Genomic DNA, 22,842 nt, shown 5'->3' with positions numbered 1-22,842 from the left:
AATACTGGATTGCATGTCTATGTAAGGGAAGCTGTGTTTTAGAGACAAAAGAAAAGGAATATGGTTATAGTAGTAAATCTGTTTTGCAGACATGTCAATTCAGAAGGGGTGTTTTATACACAAACATGTTTTATTGCCAGATGCAGAGGATATACGATTATATAAATGTTGTAGTCACTTGTCCATTTACTGCAAGAGCTTACCATTCCATTTAATGAGGAAAGTGGATCAATAATTCATGAAAAAGCTGAAGAAAATATAGGCTTGACTTCAAAGCATCTAATTACTGTGGTTTGTTTCAGTATAATGTTGTAAGATTGGTGTTCGATTTTTGTTTTATATTGTACACCAGACAGACAAATCTCATCTCCTCTGTGTTTAAAATGTTGTCATACTGTACCAGTTTCTCAGCACATCTCACTGCTTAAAGCAAAAAGAGATGGCTTTTATAAATACAAGTTTTCCATCCCATGTCCAAAAGCAAGTCTGCTTTGGGAGATATTGCTTTTGTGTATGCTATAAAGAAAGAAAAAAAAAAGAAAGCATTCTAGCCCCTTTAAAAATAATTTCAAATCAAGTTCTGTCTATTGATTAAATCATCAAGTATTATCAAAATTATACTACTATCAAAATAAAATGAAAAGTTGAGCTTTTTATTGTATGCTCAAATATGTTATGAAGCTCGTTTTGATAACCAAAACACCAGCCCTGGTCTCATTTGGTTTTATTGGACAAGTCTAAATTCCTTCCCCAAGCTTGGTGACTCAGTTTGGCTAGTGGCAACTATGGTCCAAGCACAACTTTTTAGATCCCTTGAGTTCGGAATGATTGCCCTGATTTTTTGGAAACACAGAATAGTTTTATAATTCTGGAAATAACTAAAATAAAAAGTGGCTATCATTTAAAAAAAAAAAAAAAAAAAAAAAAGATTGTTAATGAATTCTGGGCTGGAAATAAAATTCAGTTTCTCTTTGGTGAAGAACAAGAAGGTTATCTCTCACAGTGGACTTGAAGATGCACAACTGAAAGTCTCTAATGTCAATACGTACTTCAGCTGTACATTTTCGTACTTTTTCTTGTCACTGAAAGAGTAACTTCTGAACTGAAAGAAAAAATCCTGTGCAACATATTGTGGTTTTGCATGTAAATTGGAACTATATTTTTACAGTTATGAGTTGCTTTTTTTTTTTCCTGAGTAAGTACTGAGAAAACACCTCAGTATGTGGTTCTGCATTTACTAAAAATTCTAAACAGCATCTCGGACGCTCATTCATGTCATGAATTATCCTGCTAGCAGATGCCAGCAAACTCGTATATACATGTTCCCTTGATAAGCATGTGTGCATAAACACACGCTAATACTTCTCTGAGCATGCTTTGGTTTCTGCTCTTGTCACATTTGCAAAAAACATGCAGCAGAGCCCAGGAGAATAAGCTCAAGAATGTAATGAAAAGGAGAGAGTTTTCTATGAGAAATAGTCATAAAACTCCATCTTCCTAGCACCATAGTTTTATAGCCGTCAGACATGCAGCAATCCTTTCCTCAGTACTTCCTGAGCACTTGTACAGATGGAAACCTCTAACCCCTCCACTGAAGGAGGTGGGATTTAATAGCTAAACTCAAACAAGAGAAGGGTCAGGCCGTGTCAGCAGCTTGTTAATGAAGTTTTCTGTTTGGACTTCTTGCGTGTAAAAAATTGCTTCCGATTGAGGTTGGTCCTTATCATCCAAGCTGCTGCCCTGTACCAACAAGATGAGATGGGGAAGCTACATCATGACCTGCTCTTGTACACCTGGTCTGATTTCTGGGTGGTCCTGTGTGGAACCATGAGTAAGAGTCACTGATCTTTATGGATCAGGTTTTTCTGTGAGTCTGTGTCTGCAGAAGTTGCACTGTTCCAGTCCAAACTTTGCTGGGCTCCTGTCTACAATTATTGTCCTGGATGCAAACTAACAGGGCAATGGAAACAAAATCTGGAGTCATTATTTTAAATGCCTGCTTAACTCACAGATCTAGGAGAATTAATTTTTTCCTAAGCTTCTCCTCCAAGCCTGACACCCAGATTAAGGCAGACCAGCTCATCCTTTTATCACAGTGGCCTCAGAGAAGCCACGAGGAGAGAGAGCCTGAAATCAGGGAAGGAAAAGAATTATAGTGAGGAAGAGGACAGAACAGGAGGAAAGAGGTGGTGGCTTTTGTTTCTGTTTGTTTGTTATAGGTAAGATGTAGAAACAAGTATAACAGTGCAGGAAGAACACTTGACACAAAGTACTTGAAGATGCCCTACTAGGCCTAGTTCCTTCCCTACTCTTTGCAGTCAGCTGAAGTTGTGCCATCCTGCAGCAGCCAGACACAGACCAGGTATGCAGAAGGTACATGTGGAAGGAGGGAGAAGGAAAGGGGTCTGGAATAGGAGCTTGGAGGCAACAAATAGATAAAAAACAAAACAAACACTCAAAACTGTATCTGCAGGAATCATATAGGGTAAAAATTCACAGGGTTAGAAAAATCTAGGTTTGCAGTCCACAGCGCACTTTGAGAAAAGGAAGCCTTTTAAACATAAAGAATAGGTGCAGAACTTCTAAAAGGAGCTGCTCCATGCTTGCAGCCCTTGAGAGCCTGTAGGCTCAGATATGTTATAAAGGTAGATCTGCATTATCAGGTGAGCCATGCTCCTTTTCCTGCCCAGTGCATCCGGGACAGTCCAAGGACTGGGGGTGGCCAGTCCCATGAGAGTCAGAGACAGACACAGAAGGCTGCAAAACTGATCTAATGATCACCAAGAGTGAATTTGCTGAGCCTGGGCAGCACAACAGTGGTGCTGCAAGTTAAGACACACACTTCAGCATTACATTCCTCCACACGAAATCTGGTTGGAAGAATGAAATTCATTTCACACTCAACAGTGGTAATCCACCTTGTAGGCCAAGGGATCACTGCAGCATGCAACGTCACATCCTTTCTTTTTCAGCCAGGTGGCTGAATACATCAGCATGACAGGTGGAAGGAACAGTAGGAAGCAGAAGTGGGCGATTATCAATATCTAGCCCAATATGAGAATGACATCAGAAACATGCATTTTTGTATTGAAACCTAGACCAGAAAGATGAGTAATTACAACAAAGTCTTCACACAGAACGGTTCTTAGCATTACATAATGTTTACCACACTTCATCTTACCAATATATTATGCAGAAAGTAAGGCTAACTGCTAATCACAAACCCCTTGAAGATATGTACTGTATTTCAGCCGTGTATGGTGGCTGGCTCACTAAAATATAAATGCTCAGGAAACTACTCCTCTGAGTCAAATTTAATCCCTGGTATGGACAGACATACAAAAGTAAGATGCCTGCCAGTTCCACCACAGTTCCAGTACAAACTCACTCAGTAATCTTACATTGCTTCCATTTAATCCTGCTGGAAGTACATTCAATCTTTCAAGTGAAAGGTTGTGCAGTTTGATGTAAGAGACTTCCTGACATTTTCCTTACACAATTTTTGATCAGATTCACAGTGTTTCTTGCAATCCATAGGATATACCAGTTAAGGTTTTAGATATTTTCATAAAAAGAAAATGCTTTTATTGAACAATGTTCCTAAAACATAAATGACAAATAGGAAACTCTATAAATCAGTAACCCGAAGTCTAATTTTTCAAGATTCACAATATTCTGAACTGTCCAGCTGAAAGTACATAGGACAGTACACATCACCACCACGAACTGTTAGACTCCTGTAGTTAGTGTACCTACAAGAATATGGACTTTCTGCTTCCTAGACCATAATGTAGCTGCATTATCTTCCAGCTGAGGACTACTTCACCAGCACCATTAGTGGCACTTCACTCATTATCCACGGATCTCTGATCAAAGTGATCCAAATCTCACAAGGGACCAGTGAGGTAACATTTTATTTCGTTTCAGCCCTTATATTAGAGCATGTGAGAGTGATCTGTTTCACACACACAGTTGGTAGTAAGTCAGGAGCTCAATCCAAGTCTCTTGAATTTTCAGACTTAAGACTTTTCTCAGGCATGTTTGAGTTCATTTGCAGTAAGAAAGAAAAAAAATAAAAGAAAAAAGAAAAATCACTCTTTAAAAGGAACATCAAAGGCACGTGCAGCCATGGGGAAAAGTTTCTGGGGTAGCTGAGTGACTAAGTGAATACCTCCTTTAATGCCCACTAGATCATGCTGCCACTTGGTATAAATAAAGCCCTCTTCATATGCTAATGAACACATTGCAATTTCCTGCAATTCCCACCTTGTCCTCCCTTTTCTCAGCCTGTATCTCTGTTAATTTTACCACAGTTACTTAAACACAAGGAAGGGAAATTATTTCAAGAAACTAATGCACTTCGGTATATACTGGATCTTGCCTTTGCATCCAGAGCTGCTCTGCTGAGAGCTGCTGCCTGCACGGAGTCATGATCCTGCAAGACAACAGTAAAACTGTGCAAACAGCAGCTCCAGCATCTGCTCATCAATGTCTGTGGGCTCTGGCCCATGCTGGGGCTTGGAACCCCAGCTGAGGATGCAGGCAAAGAGATGGCACATGGAAAGCTCAGAAGAAATAGAGCATAGGGAAATGCTGGCATTAAAAGGCTGCAAGTTTGGGGTCATTAGAGGTTGTGGTAGAATAGTCATATAACTAAGCAAATGTTGGATCTATTCCAAAACACAGAAGGAAAAACACAGGAAGAGAACTGACTACTTGCAGTCAAACAGGTGAAGTTGTTTTTCATTTTCCTCTGCTCAGCAAGCTATTTCCGTCTCCCAGGCAGTCTCAAAAGCAGTAACAGCCCTGCAGGGTTGTTTGCAGCCTATCTGCTTTGCTCACCCTGCCATCCAAGACAATAACTGCGGCACAGCTGAACTGCACATCTCTCTCCCTCAGAGACTACAATGAGCTTTAAGTTTGGTGACTGCCAACCACAGCAGTAGGAGCAATGGATACTCAAGAAACCGTAACGTTGGAGCTGGGATCAGCTGGAGTGCAGAGCCACCAGTTCTAGGAGCTTTATTAACACTGTCATGGGCACAATATGCTTGTGCAGTTTATATACGAGTCTAATCCACTTTCACAACTGCTGTTATATGTGCTAGTCAGTCAAACCAGTACAGCTTTAACTCAGTGGAGTTTCTGTCACCTTACAGCCCCATGCCCTAAACCTTTATCTGCTCCTTAGAAAAAGGATCAGAAAGGCAGGAGTTTTTGTGTGGAAGGAACAAGCTCCAGTTACATGCTGTAACAAGCGTTGCGTGACATCTATTAGCTCTAGGTAAATAATCAGTAGAGTGGAAGTGTCCAGCAAACAAGAAACATGACAGGAAAAGAGAGCAGGATAGAATCAAACCGAAGGAAACCAGGTACAGCAGAGGAAAGTGGCCTGCAGGGACAAGTGGGAGCAGAGCAAACATCAGAAGAGACTGAGGAAGTAGGTAGGAGGAGATGAGCCATGCCATCAAACTGGGAGCTGCAGTGAGTCATGGGGGAGAGGCTGGACCTAGGTGATACCAGGCTTACAAATAATGCTCTGCCTACCCCTTTCTTGTAAGACAAAGTGCAGCACTGAGCAACACTATGAGTATTCAGGAAAATAAAAAAAAAGATAGGATAATTTGACAATACTTATGAAAAAGTCTATTTATTATAGTGTTCATGATTAGTTCAAATTTTGTGACACGGGGATTAGAGCTTCCAGAGCACATTTTCTCAAAAATGCAATAATCCTTGATTGTCAGAAAAATCAAAGGTGGAAAAATTGGATGCTCTCCACATTCTCTTTATTGCTAATAGCAACTAGACTTCAGTTTATGTAAGCACTCGGACAAAAGCTACTAGAGAAGTGTGCTAAATAGTGAGAGCAGGATCTTACAGAGCTAGAAGAGACAATGACTGCAGCAGTAACAAAACAATCTTACAAAATGAAGAGTATAAAGTCTTCCAAGCTGAAAACCAAAAAGTGTTCAAGAGAAGCATAGTTTGTGAACCACACCTGAGTGTGCTGAAATCAAGTACAATTTGAATGCTTGCTGTTGCAAGGAGGGAGATGTCTCTACAGGCTTTTGCAACTGCTGTTGCTGCTGACATGGTTCAGGCAATTTAATTTACCAATCAATTCCTCATTTATGCACACGTGATTTGCAGATACATTCAGATAAAAACTCTATAAGCAGATATAATTCAATTTTGATTTTTAAAGAATGTTATCTGAAGTATATGAAAAACACTGAGCTTATCACTTTAAAGTGAAAACCTAGGGGTCTGAATTGTCTTGGTACTGACCTTAGCTAGAATTACAATGTGCTTAAACACGGACACTTAGCAGTAGTTGTACTTTTAGGAATTAACGAGGTTGTACTGTTTATAGAGCTCTCAAGTGGGGTAGATGGATCATTAGTGGCTGTAGGTCCTTGCTAGGTTCTTTCATGTGTGACCATCCTACTATTTATGAGAACCTTCAGCTCTTCTAGGAAGAAAATCTACCTCACTGAAAAGTGCACAGTCTCTGCTCATTAGTTCATTAATATTTATATACAGAGTCAGAAAAAATATATATGTGTATATTGTCTCTCAGAGCATAACTTTCATCCTACATGCATCCACAAAGCTCTGAGGAGCACAGCTTACTTCCTGAACTTACCCAACCAACACCATATCTGCAAAACTCTAACTTACAAGACAATACACACACAACTCACACAGCAGACTTGCATCTAGGAATACAAAATTCATTTCAGAGTAGTACAGAGGAACAGGGGAACACTGCAGCAGCTGATTTAGTTGTGAGATGTACCAGGACATCATATACAAATTACATTTAGGCTAAGTGGAGCAAAATGCAAGTTTTGAATTCTTTGTGTCAATTTCACATATCTTTAAAAGAAAGAGGAAGAATGAGGACTATCCCCAAGAAGAAAAGAGGAGTTTCAAACTTTTTCTAGAAGTCACTGAGCCCTTAATTGAACTGTTCATTGTGCTACAAACACCCACACATTCACAAGAGGCTTTCATGTCTCCAAAGAGTCACCCTCTTCAGCAAGATTGTGTCCCATCTATATCAAGGCAAAAGACCTTGATTATGAAGCGTTTGTCCAAATCAAGTCAAAGAGATGCTCTTGTGTTATGTGTTCTGTTAGCTGTAACTGCCATTTAGACAGGGAGATCAGTTTAAGGAGCTGCTCTATTATTAAGGTCTTCTAAGTGCTATATCAAAATTTCCAGCAGTGAATGGCAACTTAATTTTTTTCTCAGCCATCTCCCTACAGCTCATTCTTACAGTAGGCAATTTGAAGAGATAAGCAAACAGCAGGCTCCCTTTCTGTGCATTTCTTTAAAAGAAGTGCTAAATCTTTGTGGTGCCATTTACTCCAAGACTTTGGCTTAGCCAGGGTACTGCACAAAGTGACATGAATTTCAATGGTCTGCCTGTAGAGACTAGTCTACAAATAGAAAAAGAAACTGTCTACATGGCTGTACAATTGGTCTTACTGCCAAGTCCCACAGATGCAGGTGCTTGAAATGACATTTATGTAGCAGCAAATGCATGACAAATGTCTTTACGCTCATATATTTAACTAAATTTGTATTTGCTATGTCACCTGTCCTTTCCTCTTGGTATGAATCCTATCTCTATCCTGCAATGAGGAAATAGTGTTTCCAAGAAGTTAATCGGAAACAGCGCGGGTCAATTGTACCAAATACATTCCAAGTTTTAAGACAGATCCACGAGTGCTGAAATATATGTTCTGCAGCCTGGACCACTATTCTTAGCTCCTCAACACGGAGCTAGCAACAAAGTATATTCACAGACAGAGTCCTGATCTTTATGGTGCTGAAAGTGCTGTTTTCTGTAAAGAAACATAGCTTTTAGACTGCAGTCATGCAATCTGTAGCAACAGAACAGTTATATTTGAATTCAGAATAAACTGTATACTTAGTTTTGACTCTCAGCTTCCTGTTGGTACAAGACAGACAATTAAAGATTGAAAGATCAAGTAAGAGTCAGATACTCCGAGTGGATAAGAGACATCCTGAAAACTAGTCTAAAGTGACACGAGTGGAGAAAGCCAGAGCAGCAATGGTATTTAAGTAAGTATATTTAAGGTAGTTAAGTATAACTTAACACAAAAAAGAATATAATTATCCCTGTCAAGAGGGAATAAATAAATAAATAATCAGATCCTGTTTTATTGACTTACAAGATGCAGTCAGTTTCTTTCTCATCTCAACTGTGCACCATTGAGCTTTCACTACTGAAGGAACCAACTGCAGGAAGTTTCTAGCTATTTTAGAAGACACACAGTCCTCCCCAGTTCCATGTGAAGGAATGGCCAAAATCAACAGTCTTGTTTTTTTCAAGAGAAAAGTAAATTAGCCCTTTGTATAACTGAAGAGGTAGCTCTGGTAACAGAACATATGGACAGGAAAGGAAGGAAATGAGTCATAGATAGAAAAGAATGGTATGAGTTTCTTTGGGCCAAATTTAGCTGACCTATACAGTTCGGTAACAAAGTGATCCCCCCTTTCCTATTCCTTCCACAGCCTGCAAGAGAAAACCAGAACCTAAAACTTGTGAGAAGTCTTTTTTTTCTGGGAAATTAGAAGTCTATGCAATTATAGCACTAAGCAGGTAGTCTGCTAACAGATGTCACTTCAAGAAAGAAAACTGTCTTAACTATTGCATATGATCTAAGTTTTCTAGATAACAGCTGACACTTTTTTTTCCACCTTGACAAAGTTGCTGATGCAGATTTTTACAGCAGTATTAGTCTTGAACTTGCTTTCCATTAGTTGTGTTACACTTTATGATTTGACACAGCCTCAGTAGATCCAGTTACAAGAACTGATTAGTTTCACATGCTAAGCGCCCGTAGAAGTTTTCCTTTACAAATCAGGACAGAATATCTTCTAGATTAAAAAGGAAAATAAAAACAAAAAATCAAAAACTTTCAGATGTCCTGTTAATTCCGTGGTACCCATGGAAACATTTGAGAGAAACTGTACTAACACAGATGCTTTTTTTCTGATATGCTTTGCTTTGTAGACATCTATTCTAGTCTGAAGACATTTTCTTACTGAGTGAAAGCCTTCTCATGGTCCAACTCACGTTGTTCACTCAAAGTAGTACCTATTTATTTCTATGCAAACTACAATAAATAGCACAATAAAACTTCTTGATAGAGCAGATTTGCAGCTACAAACGCATGGTTTTTTTAATGCAATCAGTACCATTAGCATTACATCTTCACCAGCAATGTACAAAATCCTGCAAGTAACAATCTTGTGGTCAGTCAGAACAAGGCTCGTTTTACATGTCAATGGCACCGTTGAAACACACCATTCACCACCTCACTATGCTGTATCCACTGTTTGGTATCCATAAATATTCAGCAAACACTAAAGAACATCAGTGGGTATAATTTTTCCAAATGGAAGAATTCAGTGACAAACTTCTGCTTCATACTCTCTTCTATGTCAGGCATCATTTTGTCAGACTGCCCCTCTGCTGCTATCTGTTGCACAGTGAAAAAATGTAATACGATACTGGCAAGAAGGTTTAACCGCTACTGCCAACACCCACCTCTGGCATTGTGAGGCATCTTAAAATAAGAGACATTACTTTCAGAACAGCACTCATTATAATCTAGGAACATGTAGCAAACAAGTAACAACTGCTGCATGTTACTTGGATTAAAGGAATATGGAAGATTCCAGTTATAGTTCCAACAGTAAAATTCTAATTAATGCTTTACTTGTAATACCATGCAGATTCGCCTGCTCTCCTGACATCTTGCAGTTGCTTTGCATTCTCACCTCCATCCCCTGAAGAGCTCTCCAATTTCTATTGCACAGTAAATACGAAGTTTACCAGGATTTTCATTTTAAGGTTTCTACAGCACTGAACTACTAATTATCATGGCATACAGAGTTGACAGTTCTGTTTAAATTGCCTGCCTGGATTTGTAGAGTATCCCATCTCCTTATTCATCATCTCTATATACACAACTTTGGGAAAGCATCTTTTTATATAAATAGACACGGAGGAGATGGTTGCTTGCTGAATTCTAAGTAACTGGATGAATCCATTACTGCATCCTTGGAGAACTCCAGTTTTTCCCAGAACTGCAACTCCTTTTTGAGTGTTATCTACCTCATTATGCACAGATTAGTTACATTATGTTATTGGTTTGCACAGACCACACAGTAGCTGAAAACTAGTTCTGCAGAGAGGTTATTGAAAGAAACTCATGAAAGGAACATATTCTCTCATCAAAAAGCTGTGTTATCTGTACATTTTTTCACATTCACACAAAGAACAAAGAGCTCACATGATACTCCTGTCATTCATCTCTAGGATGCTGCCTGATAGAAGTCTGCATGAATTGGAACAACCATTGGCACACACCTGCAGCAAGGACTCACTCTGCAGATTTCTGAAACTATTTAATGTCTTCCAAATCCAACCAGAAGTTGTTTCCTTGCATTTTTATTATGAGCCACTAAACTGTAGACTAGTTAACTACAACTACCACAAAACATTAAGAACAGAATCAGGAAAATAAATAAATCAACAAAAGCCATTATCCCTTTACAAGCGGCAGTTCTTTCACACAAAGCTACTAGCTGCATTTTCTATTCTTATCCTGACTATTTTTTCAGCGTTAGAAATTGGGGCATTGGCTTGCAGAGTCGTGCCCTGCTTGCTGAAATTAAGGGCAATTATGTAATGGAAAAAGGAAATATAACAGGTTAGAGTTGTTCATCTGCTGATATTCTGGCGGTGGTGGCACTGCCACTATTGTGTTGAAAACATGGAGTAAGATGTAAAGTGTTGAAGGATCTGACATTCTTGTTCTGCGGACACGTGTAACAGCCACAGACATTAGGATTCTCTCTGGAGCACTGTCAATGTTCCAAAGATTTTTATTTATTTTGAAATAAAACTCCACATAAATCACAAAACTTTCATCTCCCCAGGGGAACACTTAGCATCCTTTCTAGAGTAATGAAGAGTTTCAGCAGGAAACTGGCAATCCTTCAAAGGCAACATGCCAAACTGCATTTTTTTTATTCCTAATATAGAGCTGAAACACGTTGGTAGACAACACTAAAGTGCTGGAAGCCATAGACACTTATCTCAAGATGCTGTGGATCCCAGACCTACAGGGTCAGGTCCCGCACTGATCCCAGACTTGCAGAAATCCACTGATGTCTGCAAACCTCTGGGAGCACCTTGGAATTAAAGTTTTATAAATGCAGACTGCTGCTTTTCCCTTTGCCTTCCAAGTCTTTCTTTACTCTTTCTGCATCATTTGACATTTTACGTACTTTCGTATTAACCACCAAAAATCTGATCTGCAATCATGACTTCAAACTTGTATTTACAAGAGTAAAGATACAGTGACATATGGACCACCAGCTGGTGAGAAGTAGGAATGATTCTTTGTGGAGTTTGAGTCACAAAGTAAATTAAGGGAAAAAAAAAGTCCATCTTTGTTACAGTCACAATCCTGCTGAGAAAAGCCTGTCTTCTTAAAACTGGAGCTCTTAGAAGGGACAACTGTAACAAGGCCACTACCCAGGAAATATGAAATCTGGATGTATTAAACTAGAAGCTAAACTATTATAAGAAGTATATGCAAGCAAGCTATTTCCCGCTAACTGTGTGAGGAATAGTACCACAAAGGCAGTAGTGGGAGACAGAAAGAAAAAAAAAAAAAGAAAAAAAAAGAAATAGATGACAGTCTGTTCCTTTTAAATGGGACTAAGAGTGACTTTGAGCTTGAGGGTGACACTAGGAGAAGATTCTTTTTATTGAGGTCATGACCACCTACACAAGCATAAAAGTTTTCAGTTTTTCGCCCCCACACCTCTCTCTGGCCTTACACCTTTTCCACAGCATTTGCCTCCCCTTCACCTTCTGGAGGGATCCTCCTGGTCCTCCATCAGGAGAAGAGGACCGCCCCTCCTCCTCCCCAAATGGTGCCTTAGATCTGCAGACTGTCAGCTAAGTGCATTTCCCACCCCAGCAACTGTCAGGAGATTAATATCCTATTTAACTACCAAATATCAAGTCTTCCCAGGAAGTAGTTCATCCTTCCTCATCCTAATTTGTACCCTCAAACTGTTGTTTCTCATCATCATAACTTCAGGAACAGATGAAAACTTCCCGCCTACACTCATGAAGTTTAAAAAAATTCATTTCCAAACTCAAGAGACCATTCTCTTCAATCCCAGCCTATTTCACCAATCTTCTCACTTTTCCTGTTTCCCTAAAAGGGTCAAAAAGAAAAAAAATCTAGCATTTAAAGGACAGTTCTGTGGTATAGCAGCTGCACTGTAGGCTGGGGCAGAAGCTGTCTTTTGGGAACTGGGACCCTTTTTAGTGAAAATAGTACACAAGGAAGATAAAAATAATTGGCAAGGGGAAAAAAAATATTAGATTATTATTATTTAAAAAAAAGAAACAGGGAACAAAACAGGGAACAGAGGTATAGAAAGAAAGGCCTTTTCCTTCAAAAAACAGAACATTGTCTAGGGACTATTAAATAACAATATAACTAATTACCAAGCTAATTATCTTCATGCTGGAGCACCAAACAGCTGAAACACAGAAGCTGCTGAGAGCACTTACTACAGTAAATTAGTGAAATACTTCTCATGGCCTATTTTGCTGAATTAGAGCACTAAAAGAAGTGTGCTGTATTATTTCTCTATTGACTTTTCTACACATTATTATTTATTATTAGATTTATAAGTACAAATCAGGCAGGAAGGTCAAACTGCTAGTGACTATCACAGAATCGTAGTGGTTGGAAAGGACCAGAGTAGAGGGGGAGAATCACCTCCCTCGACCTGCTGGACACGCTCTTTTTAATGCACTCCAGAATACCATTGGCCTTTTTGGCCACGAGGGCACACTGCTGGCTCATGGCCAACCTGTTGTCCACTGGAACACCCAGGTCCCTCTCTGCAGAGCTCCTCTCCAGCAGGTTATCCCCCAACCTGTACTGGTGCATGCAAGTATTTCTCCCAAGGTGCATGACTACATTTGCTTTTGTTAAACCTCATCCACTTTCTTACTGCTCAGCTCTCCAGCCTGTCCAGGTCTTGCTGAATGGCAGCACAACCTTCAGGCATGTCAGCCAATCCTCCCAACTTCATATCATCAGCAAACTTGCTGAGGGTGGCCACTATCCTCTCGTCAAGGTCATTGATGTAGATGCTGAACAACGCTGGACTCAGCACTGACCAATGGGGATTACTTTGGAGCCCTATCAGCAGTACAGTGTTATCTGTACAGTATAGGTAGGAACATCACTCACCTGCATAACAAGGCATGTAGGTGATCAATGAAGTACTTAAATATCCATACAAAACAAAAAACAACACTGGGTCAGCACGCAAAACATTAGACATATAATTGCGGGGGGGGGGAGCAGAAATAGTTGTAAGACACAGCTGTTCCATGTTATATTGGAAATGTAATGCAAAAGATACGTGAAGCTTGCCTTCTTTGCCCACCCCCAATGAATAAAGAAAAGAAGCACCAGGGAAATTTAAGAAAATTTAAGAGAAATCTGAAATCATTAGTTTCTAACTCTGTACTGTGCAGGTTTGTTTGGCCTGCAAGAAAACAACTTCAATTTCTAATTCTCAACTAAACCCTCCTCAACCCCATGGCTGCAGCGAGCACTACTAAGCACTTTAAGACAAGACTGTTAATGGTTAAGAGACTCCTGTAATTTCTATGAGGGACACCTGTCAAAGCCAGTAGACTGCATGCAAGTTCATTGCCTTAAGACACAGAGGGCAGAGAACAAAATCTTTGCCCCAGGAGCAAAATACCTGTGCCTGAAACGAGTAGTTACATTTGGTCAAGTAGGGTCAAGCCCTAAAGTGAAACATCCTTCAGCCAAATCGAATCTCTCATGGCACTGCTCACTTCTTCACTGCCTGACACAAGATTTCAAAAAGGATTTGTGACAGAAACTCTCCTCACCACTATTTCTTCTCAACAGCATGGTAACATGGACTTTTTACAAGGAAGGCTCCAGATTAGTCCATATCGTGGCTCTGAGTACAAATGACCACATTCAGATCAAAACGGTTATTGCAGTTTCTAGAGGTAGTATCATCAACTTATTCTGATGTTTTCCTACAGACTAAATTTTTTTAATAAGCACCAAAGAATATGAAATGGCACAAGATAAAGGCAATTAACAGGACTCCAGATTCAACAACAGTGTTCCCCTCTGGTAGTTTGACATAGAGAAGCACAAATCCAAGTACAAGTTCTATGGTTTTTTTTTCAGATTACGGCAATTGTTGTTCTGTAGCATCACAGCATTAGGGCCTGTGCTTTAAACCTTTCCATCCTGTACAGGCAGCACCAGGGGAATTTTCTTTTGATCTATTCCTCTAATAGCTTCAATAATGTCAGAATATTAGAGCCACTCATTGTCTAAGGGCTGTACAAATTCACATTAAATGAAAATGTAACTTTTCAGTCATTAATATACTGAAAGAAGTTGTACTTAAAGGAGAAGATTGATTGCTTGGAAGCTTATCCATTACATTCAGAAGTAAAATATCAATAACAGAAGCTAGGCAGCCAAAGAAATCAAGAGAAAAAATATATCAATCAAAGAACTTCAGATCCTTTTCTTTTGGTACCAACTACTAAAGGAGAAATTTAGAGGGATGTAATGAAGAGAAAGATTCCTGCAATGAGGGGAAATCTAGGGCATTTCTCCTGCCCAGTAGATGACAGTGAGGTGTGCTGTACCCAGGTAGGAGACGCGAAGCAACTTGTGTTTGTTGATGCTGTAGAGTGCAACATATCAACTCCTTGCAGATCAGAAAGGCAAAGGTTAAAGAAACCAAGGGGGCTGTTTAGGAAAAAGAAACTTTATACACAGGATGGAAGCATATTTCAAAGAAAACCCTTGGAAATTTGCAAGTTTTAGAAATTGACTTCATTTCTGAAAAGCACAGAAATGCAAATAGATGCTGCAAACAGAGGGGATTCAAGGTAAGAATGACTGTATGTATCTAAACTATAACATTTTTGAGACTCAGACCCATCTGAAAAAAGGAGGTGACAAATCACTTTCCCTAATTTAAAGGACAGCATGAATTAAGCATAGAGAGAACTGTCAGGCACCTCCACACAGCGATTAGATAACTCAAACAGAGAAGGTGAAGGTGGGACCCTGGAGTTTATTGATTAGTTCTGTACCAGATGAAAACTCAGATGTGCAGGGCAGTCATTGCGTAATGAGTTAATATTTGCTATTTGGTGCTACGTCATTAAAAGCTATTACTTTTTTTTTTTTTTAGATCAATATGGTATTACGTTGTTTTCTGTGATTCAGAAAGAAACCTTTTGTTTTACTTTGACTTTTTTTGATCTCTGTATCTTTCATTCCCATTCTCAGGAGTATTGTTTGATCTTTAATTTCTACGTTATATACTGCATTCTCAATATGGAATTCCCATATTTAGGTACTATGATTGTTCAAAAGACTCTCCAGCTGGGTAGCAAGAATATTTGAGTGATAATATAGTGATTGTAAAGAATGGGACATCAGTTCCCATTTTAGAACACAAATCTTGGCAAGTTTGAATGGAGTATATTCAAATGAGAACAAATGGACATTTTAAGCGTGTAATTTAAAACAAAACATTCAGCACTTACATGAATAAGCTCAGCAACTGCAGCTCCCCTAGCCCAGGATCAAAGAGCTGATGAAGGACAATTCCAAGCTCATAGTTATCAGGCAGCCCACAGGCATACCAGATCTGGAGGTCAGCAATAGGAAACTTGCACTCCTGGTCCTTCTTCCTTTTCAGATTTATTACATGCCCACCTTCCCCTACAGCTTTTTGTTGTTTCTGCGAAGGAAACAGTCCTAGTGCTGCACCTACTCAGCATTGGGCTGAGATGCATTATAAATGTGTGCATACACTTACAGAGGCTTCCATTTCTAGTTACCACTGGAGTCAAAAATATGCTTTTAAATAAGTTCTTCCTAAAAATAATTCTAAGCCAGAAAGACTTATTTTTTTCACTTACAAAAGAAATACTAGAAAATCAAAACAAACAGAAAAAACACCACAGTCTAGCTACGTGGGGTTGAAGGATCAGGCTGCTCTTCCTCACAATTGAGCACCTTGCTTGCTTGTGGCATTTTGCTTTAGCCAAGAAGGTGTCATGCATCCAATTAAAAAATATTGAAGGAGACAAGATTGGAATGAGAATGAGTATATGCTGCAGCTGCCCTGACATGAGTTAGCTAAAAAGCACACAGCTGGGAGAAAAGCTGTTGTCTTGACCATTCCTGAAATCATAGCTATGTCAGAACTGTAACAGCTTAAGTCAAGATTTTACTGCTGGGTGTGAAGTACAGATCTTACAAGGAGTGCCTGAGGGAACTGGGATTGATCAGTTTGGAGAAAAGAATGCTCAAGGGTCACCTTATCACTCTCTACAATTATCTGAAAGGAGGCCGTGGTGAGGTGGGAGTCAGCCTCAGCTCCTGTGTGACTAGTAACCAGGACTAGAGGGAGCAGCCTGAAAGTGCACCAGGGGACCAGCTCAGATATCAGAAAAGAATTCCCACTCCAAAAGAGTGGTCAAGCACTGGAATGGGTTGTCCAGGGAGGTGACAGAGTCACTGTCCCTTGAAATGTTCAAGAAACATTTAGATGTTGTACTAAGGGACATAGTTTAGTGCAGAAATGGTGGTAGATGGTTGGACTGGATGATCTTTGAGGTCATTTGCAACCTTGGCAATTCAATGGTTCTGTGTACTTTCTCCTTACCAATGTATTTATTTTGAAAGATATGAAGAAATTTTCCATTAACCTAAAAAAATGGAAGCAGCCAGCCTTCCACCATGAATCAGCAAAATCCACTGCAAGTCAATAAAAAGACAAAAAGTAAGTAGGGATTTCTTTTCAGTTCCCTTTCCAGTGGTGCCCTCATCAATGTCTGTATTCCAGCAGCTGTACTTCTGTCACAAAATGAAACAATATGCATGGAATCCCATGACTGAAAATTAGCCATTCAACCCTCAGTGGATGAAAGAAACTTCAAGTCTGGCAGAAACTATCCAGACTGACAAAGGAAAAGAAAAAAAATAAATAAACAAGACAAGCTAAATGCCACATAAGTTGTTCTAAAAGGCTAGGCCTTCTCAGTGAGTCATTAGGTGGGCACATCTAGCTCTCAAGAAAAAACAAGGATTGAAGTTTTGTTAAACTTTCCACTAGAAATTGCAAAGGAGTCCTGCAGCCTGCCATTCTGTAACATGTCCCGTGTTTCACTGTCATCCTGTCCTCCCTTTCCTTGCTAGGGACAGCATGAATGAAAACTTATATCGTAGGATCATTCATTTTTGTGGGGTCTTTTTATTTTTTATTTGTAAGCAAATATATCATTACAGAGCATTTTTCTTCGCAAGTATTTCAGTCTGGTTTAGTTTCACCACATTTGACAATGGCCTGAAACCAGATCCTAGGGAAGAGAAAGGTGATGCAGATTGCCTAGGGAGGTTCTGAAACCTCCATCCATCTATTTACTCAAAATATTACTGAACAAGCCTTTAGTCATCCTGATCTGTCACTATCTGCTTTGAACAAGATGTTGGATTTCATGATATCCACAACCACCTCCCAGTCTAATTTTTTCTATGATTCCTATCATCACTTTGTAAAGTGGAACCCTCTTTGGCAGTGTCAGAGTTTGAAAGCAACATCTGTATGAACTGAGATGCATGTAGATTACTTGTTTTAAAAAAGCATGATTATATTTAAGAACATAAATATTTACTTCCTTCTCACTCCTGTCCTTTCTCCAAAAGATGTAATCTAGCTGAATGGTTTCTGATAAACTTCAAGCTCAAAGAGCTATTTGCAAAAACATACGATATTTCATTCAAAGAAAAGTGTTTGCCAAAAAGAAACAGTGCTCCTATCAGGAAATATCTGTTGCAAGCTCCTTTCTCTGCTTTATTGAGTTTAAGTGGTGGGCATAGAAGAACATGCGCTTTTAACACTTAGATATACTCACTATATTTGTGCTAGATCAGGTAGGTGACTATTCCATGACTGCACATACCAGTGTTAGGCTTTTGTACAAGAATGAAGCTAAGAGCCAGTATATGAACCTAACAAATAAATATCAGAACACCTGTGAAAAAAAATGTGTTCTTTCTGGAAAATATCAGAATATGGGTTTCTTAACAAAAATCAGACGTATTGAACATGATGGACCACTGTTAGGTTATACTTTTGCAGAACTTCCAGAACTTCAGTTACCATGGTGTTGAGTGAGGAGCACCACAGAAGATTTGTGAGGAAAGCAAACAACTTCTGGCCAGTTTTCTCCCTCCCCAGTTGTTTAGAGCATGAGTGAGTAGGAAGGTCTGATGGATACTTTGGGCAACATCCTCTCACAGCAGGAGATCTCAGCACAATAATTTGCTGATCCAAAGAGAACATTCATATCTAGGACAAATTAAATGATGGAATGTTATGAGAAGTGTTAGAAAAAACTTTTCCAGCACCATGGGAAAAAACAAGTTGAGAAGGAGGAATGCACGTACTGATTGTTTTCCTTGTCCAGTCTTATCTGGTGTTAAGATTCATAAAGGTGTTCTAAATATTTCTAAACTCTTCTTGATATTATCAGTTCACTAGACAAAAATTGCAAATGGACAACTGCATTTAAAGAAAGGAAGCGCTTAGGACTACCAGATGGATTACAGATCAACATTTATCCAAGATAACAGAATATATTTTCTTATTCAAAACATGGGCCACTCAGTTTCCCTTACTGTTGCTCACCAGCATGCTCCATCTCTTCCTTGATGCCACCATCTCTCCCAGCCCATTCCTAGCAAACCCTCCCGATCCTTGGAACATTTATTTCCTCAGGATATGGTCACTTGGGAGAGAAAGAAATTCCATTTGAGAGCCATTTCCCAGAGGGAAAGACTTTTCCAGTTGCCAATAAAGTGCTGCTCTTTCTGCAAACCTTTCCCCCCCAAAAGCTAGGCCTCACATTTACAACAAACCCCATTTCAGTCAGCAAATGGAACAGGCTTGTAGAAGTTACTTGTATACCCTGATTTATTTTATACATCTCAGTCTATTACATATCATTAAATACTCACTGAAATGGTAGCTTGTACTGAATTGCATGGAATGATTTTTATTGAATATAATTACTCAACAGGAAGCAGAGAACATAATTAATCTTAGTGCAAAACTCAATTTTAACTTGGTTGATCCAGCACTTCAAACTGTAGTTACTCCTCGATTAATTTCTGCCCTTTCATTTGTGGAAGTGGATAGCCTGTATTTTCTCCAATTAGTTAAATAAATACTAAACACTTCTAAGCACCAAATCTGAAACTGTCTAAATGTTGCTGTATTAGGTATGCTGCAAGTGCATAGATTAGCTACAGCTTAAAGCTAGGGAAAAAATTAATTGAAGTCTGGCTTGTAGTTGTATAAAATTGTGGGGTTTTTTTGCTTGGAACTGAGCTTTGACATTCTTCATTCCAACACACAGTTTTTTCCATCACTTCTGTTAGCACGGCTAAGGCACTGCCATTACTAATAAGAGAGAGAAGACTGTCATGTTTTACAATAGGCATGCAAATTGCATGGTTCATGGTATGGTTTTTAAGTACCCAAAGGTGCAAAACAAAATAATGATTAAGGAAAAAGAAAAAAAACAAACCAAAAACACAAAACCTACCAATGTGTACACCCAGAGTCTTATTAACAGTAGTACGTGACATTTCTTTGAGTCAGTAATTGTTCAGAGCACTTTGCTTTTATTTCATCAACCACATGTGCAAGCAAGAAGCATGTCAAGCCAAGGCTATAAAGCAGGCTGAACAAAATGGAAAATAATCAAACTTACAAAACCGGATGCACTGTCCAGTCAATAGGTCTTTCTGTATAACGTAATCAGCATTTCCATCACTGCTTCTTCTTACCCTACATTATTCACATATATTCCTGCTTATAAAAGCACCATTTCAAGAAGTCAGAGGCTCCAGTCTCTTCCTAAAGAATAATCATCTCAGTAGCACATATTGATTAGTTTTTGTGAGAAAATATTAAAAATCTCTTTTCACATATTACTATAACTCCAATCAACACACCTGCAACATAGCCCGAAAAAAGTCTTTAGTTCGAATTTGGTTCCTGAACACTCCTGTTCATTCTGACCTCACAAAATCCAAGAACACCATTTCCCCTATGTACAAAGTAAAGTTTTTCTATCTGAACACCTCTGTATTGCATTTATTCTACTAGAGGAAAGAAGGTTACTTGGATGTGGCTCTGTACACCTGGAAGTGCTCTGAGCACGATGCTGAAAAGAAGCCACAGTGAATTTCAGAGAGCAGCCTGAAAATAACTAGTACTGAAGGGAAGGAAAGTGTTATAACTGAGTCCAGCAGTTGATAGGACCACACAAAGTGAAAAAGTACAGCCAAAGGCTGCCAGAGTTTTGCACCTGCCCTGGAGGACACCACTCAACCAGTGGAGCCAGAGGACTTCACACTAACAATGGTCACTTCTGTAAAAATGTATTTGATATTTTGGGCAGCTCATGAGAATATATATTGCTGCTATAGCACAGGCCTCTTCCTTGGAAGGGCCTCACCTTAAACTAAGGGAGGGTTGATTCTGAGGGCAGCACACAGCCTTGTTTGAGGAATTCATTTCTGTTTAAGGGGAATGATTTCTGATTTTTTAATTTATTTTTTTACTGCCAGTCTCAAGGGCCCACCTGCAAAGCATAGCAAAACCACACATACCTGGGGAAAAGGGCACACCAACAGCACACAGGCAACTAAAAAGAGCCTATCTCCTGCCAGACTCTGGCACTGGACTTCAAGTCTCTTTGGCTTAGTTCCCTCATCCTCACTGGGGGATGCACTTAAAAACGTAATTGTCTTGTTACTGCAGAGATGAAAGTAGTCTGTAGTTGGGAGCAGTAAGCAAACATGACATCATTTCACTTGTAAAGCACTTGTAAAGGGTGCTGGCAACCAAAACGTTAAAAGCTACTAACATAACTATTGAAATTATTGAAATTACAGACCTGCTTTAGAGTAAAAACCAAACATCCAGTGTTCAAAGTGAAGAGACCAGTCTTCAGGGTAGTAACAGCAAATGTGCTTTTCATCTCACATATCTCCTGGACAGACCTCCCCCCAAAACAATCCAGATGTACTTAGTCACCTCCAACCCCTACTAGGTGTTATGGTGATCTTACAGTTTCCTCAGCTGGACTTCTACCATTCCTGGAACCAAATCTCATGAATCAGTAGATAAAGCTGACTTAATCCAATACTACTAACATTAGAACAAGGATAAGGTAAGACTCCAAAGATTTTTAAAGACCTACACTGCCTGGAGATTTCTTATTAGGTCTCACTTCATCCAATTCTGTTTTTCTGGTTGCCTTCTCTAACCCTCCCCTGTCTTGCTATCTGTAAGTAGATAAGAATTACAGATGAACAGAAGCAAAGATAAACTCTTGAAACTAAGGTACAGCTCAGGCAGCAAAAGAAGCAAGCATGAACTGGGAAGGCATATGTTTAGCCCTGCTTTTATGGTTATGATCACAGGACTAAAGACTAAAATGAAATTCATTTTAGGAAAAATCCTGATCAGTTGATTAAATGGATTATGTAACATGATAGCATGGAACGAGTTCCTGGGGTCCAGATACTTATTTCAATCTTTTATTACTGTAAAATTTGGGAAAACTTATTAAAGTATTACTTTGTACCTCATTTTCTGTTCAGATTTCATCTTTTCAGATTTTAAAGCTAGTTGAGAAGCTGAATGATGAGAAAAAGATATATATAAGATATGGCAGGGCAGAGAATCTATTATAGACGTAGATAAACTATATATAGTCCATAGCCTATTCACATTATACATTAAAAGGGAGATCCAATACTTCTTCAAGCTAGATCTTTCTTTACCACTGAACAGTAGGAAGGAAGGAAATGAGAGGAATAAGCCATTAACCTTTATGACTGGCAGCAGAACCCATGCAATTTAATACTGCCTGTCCATCACAATTTTGTTGCTATGCCTCATCCATACAAAACATTGAGTCAGAACATGCCCATAGTTTAGAAACCTGAAGCCTACCTTCTTTACGTTGGTTCTATATTCCACAGCTTTACATTCACCAAAATACTGAAAACTAGAAAAGCGAAACATCTCTCTTGCGTTCTGCAAATACTACCTGTGATATCACATCTGTCTCCTGAATTACAAGAAAAAAATCACACCTTTCTATATTATAATACAAAAACACCCATAACCTGCTACTTAGTGATTATGAAACACTTCTTCATTTGGGGGGAAAAAAAAAGGAAACACACAATGAAAAATTCATTTTATAGCAGCAATGTACTCATCCACTGGCCAAAGCACCAGTGGTGGTTTGCCTCAACAAATATTTACAAACAATTCACAAGAACACATATACAAATTGCTCCAGTTTGCTTATTTAGCATTTGCATATACGCAAAGCACTTCAGGGCTACAACAGAAAAACACTGCTACTCCACCTCTCTTATTAAACAGAAGGATTTCTTGCCATGTAACACAAAAAGAGATCCAATAAAGGGTAAGAAAAGGCACATCAAATGAAACAAGTGGTCCAAAGCATATTACTTGATCAAAGCCTTCATGGTTGTCATTTACCAAAAGAAAATATTTTTCATCCAACAACGCAGCTTTTATCCACAATTCTACACGTACCCATACTCTTAAACACCCAAA

General features: G+C 39.1%; 1 protein-coding gene across 9 annotated transcripts in view; it reads left to right on the top strand.

The window, feature by feature from the left end:
• The window catches only part of BEGAIN (brain enriched guanylate kinase associated), a 140,556-nt gene that overhangs the window by 41,525 nt on the left and 76,189 nt on the right, over positions 1–22,842 (top strand). The window lies entirely within an intron of this gene.

This window comes from Coturnix japonica, chromosome 5 (assembly GCF_054131305.1).
Source record: "Coturnix japonica strain WE chromosome 5, WE-NBRP24, whole genome shotgun sequence".
NCBI lineage: Eukaryota > Metazoa > Chordata > Aves > Galliformes > Phasianidae > Coturnix > Coturnix japonica.
The sequence above is the reverse complement of the archived record's forward strand: the minus strand, read 5'-3'. Positions and strand labels throughout refer to the sequence as shown.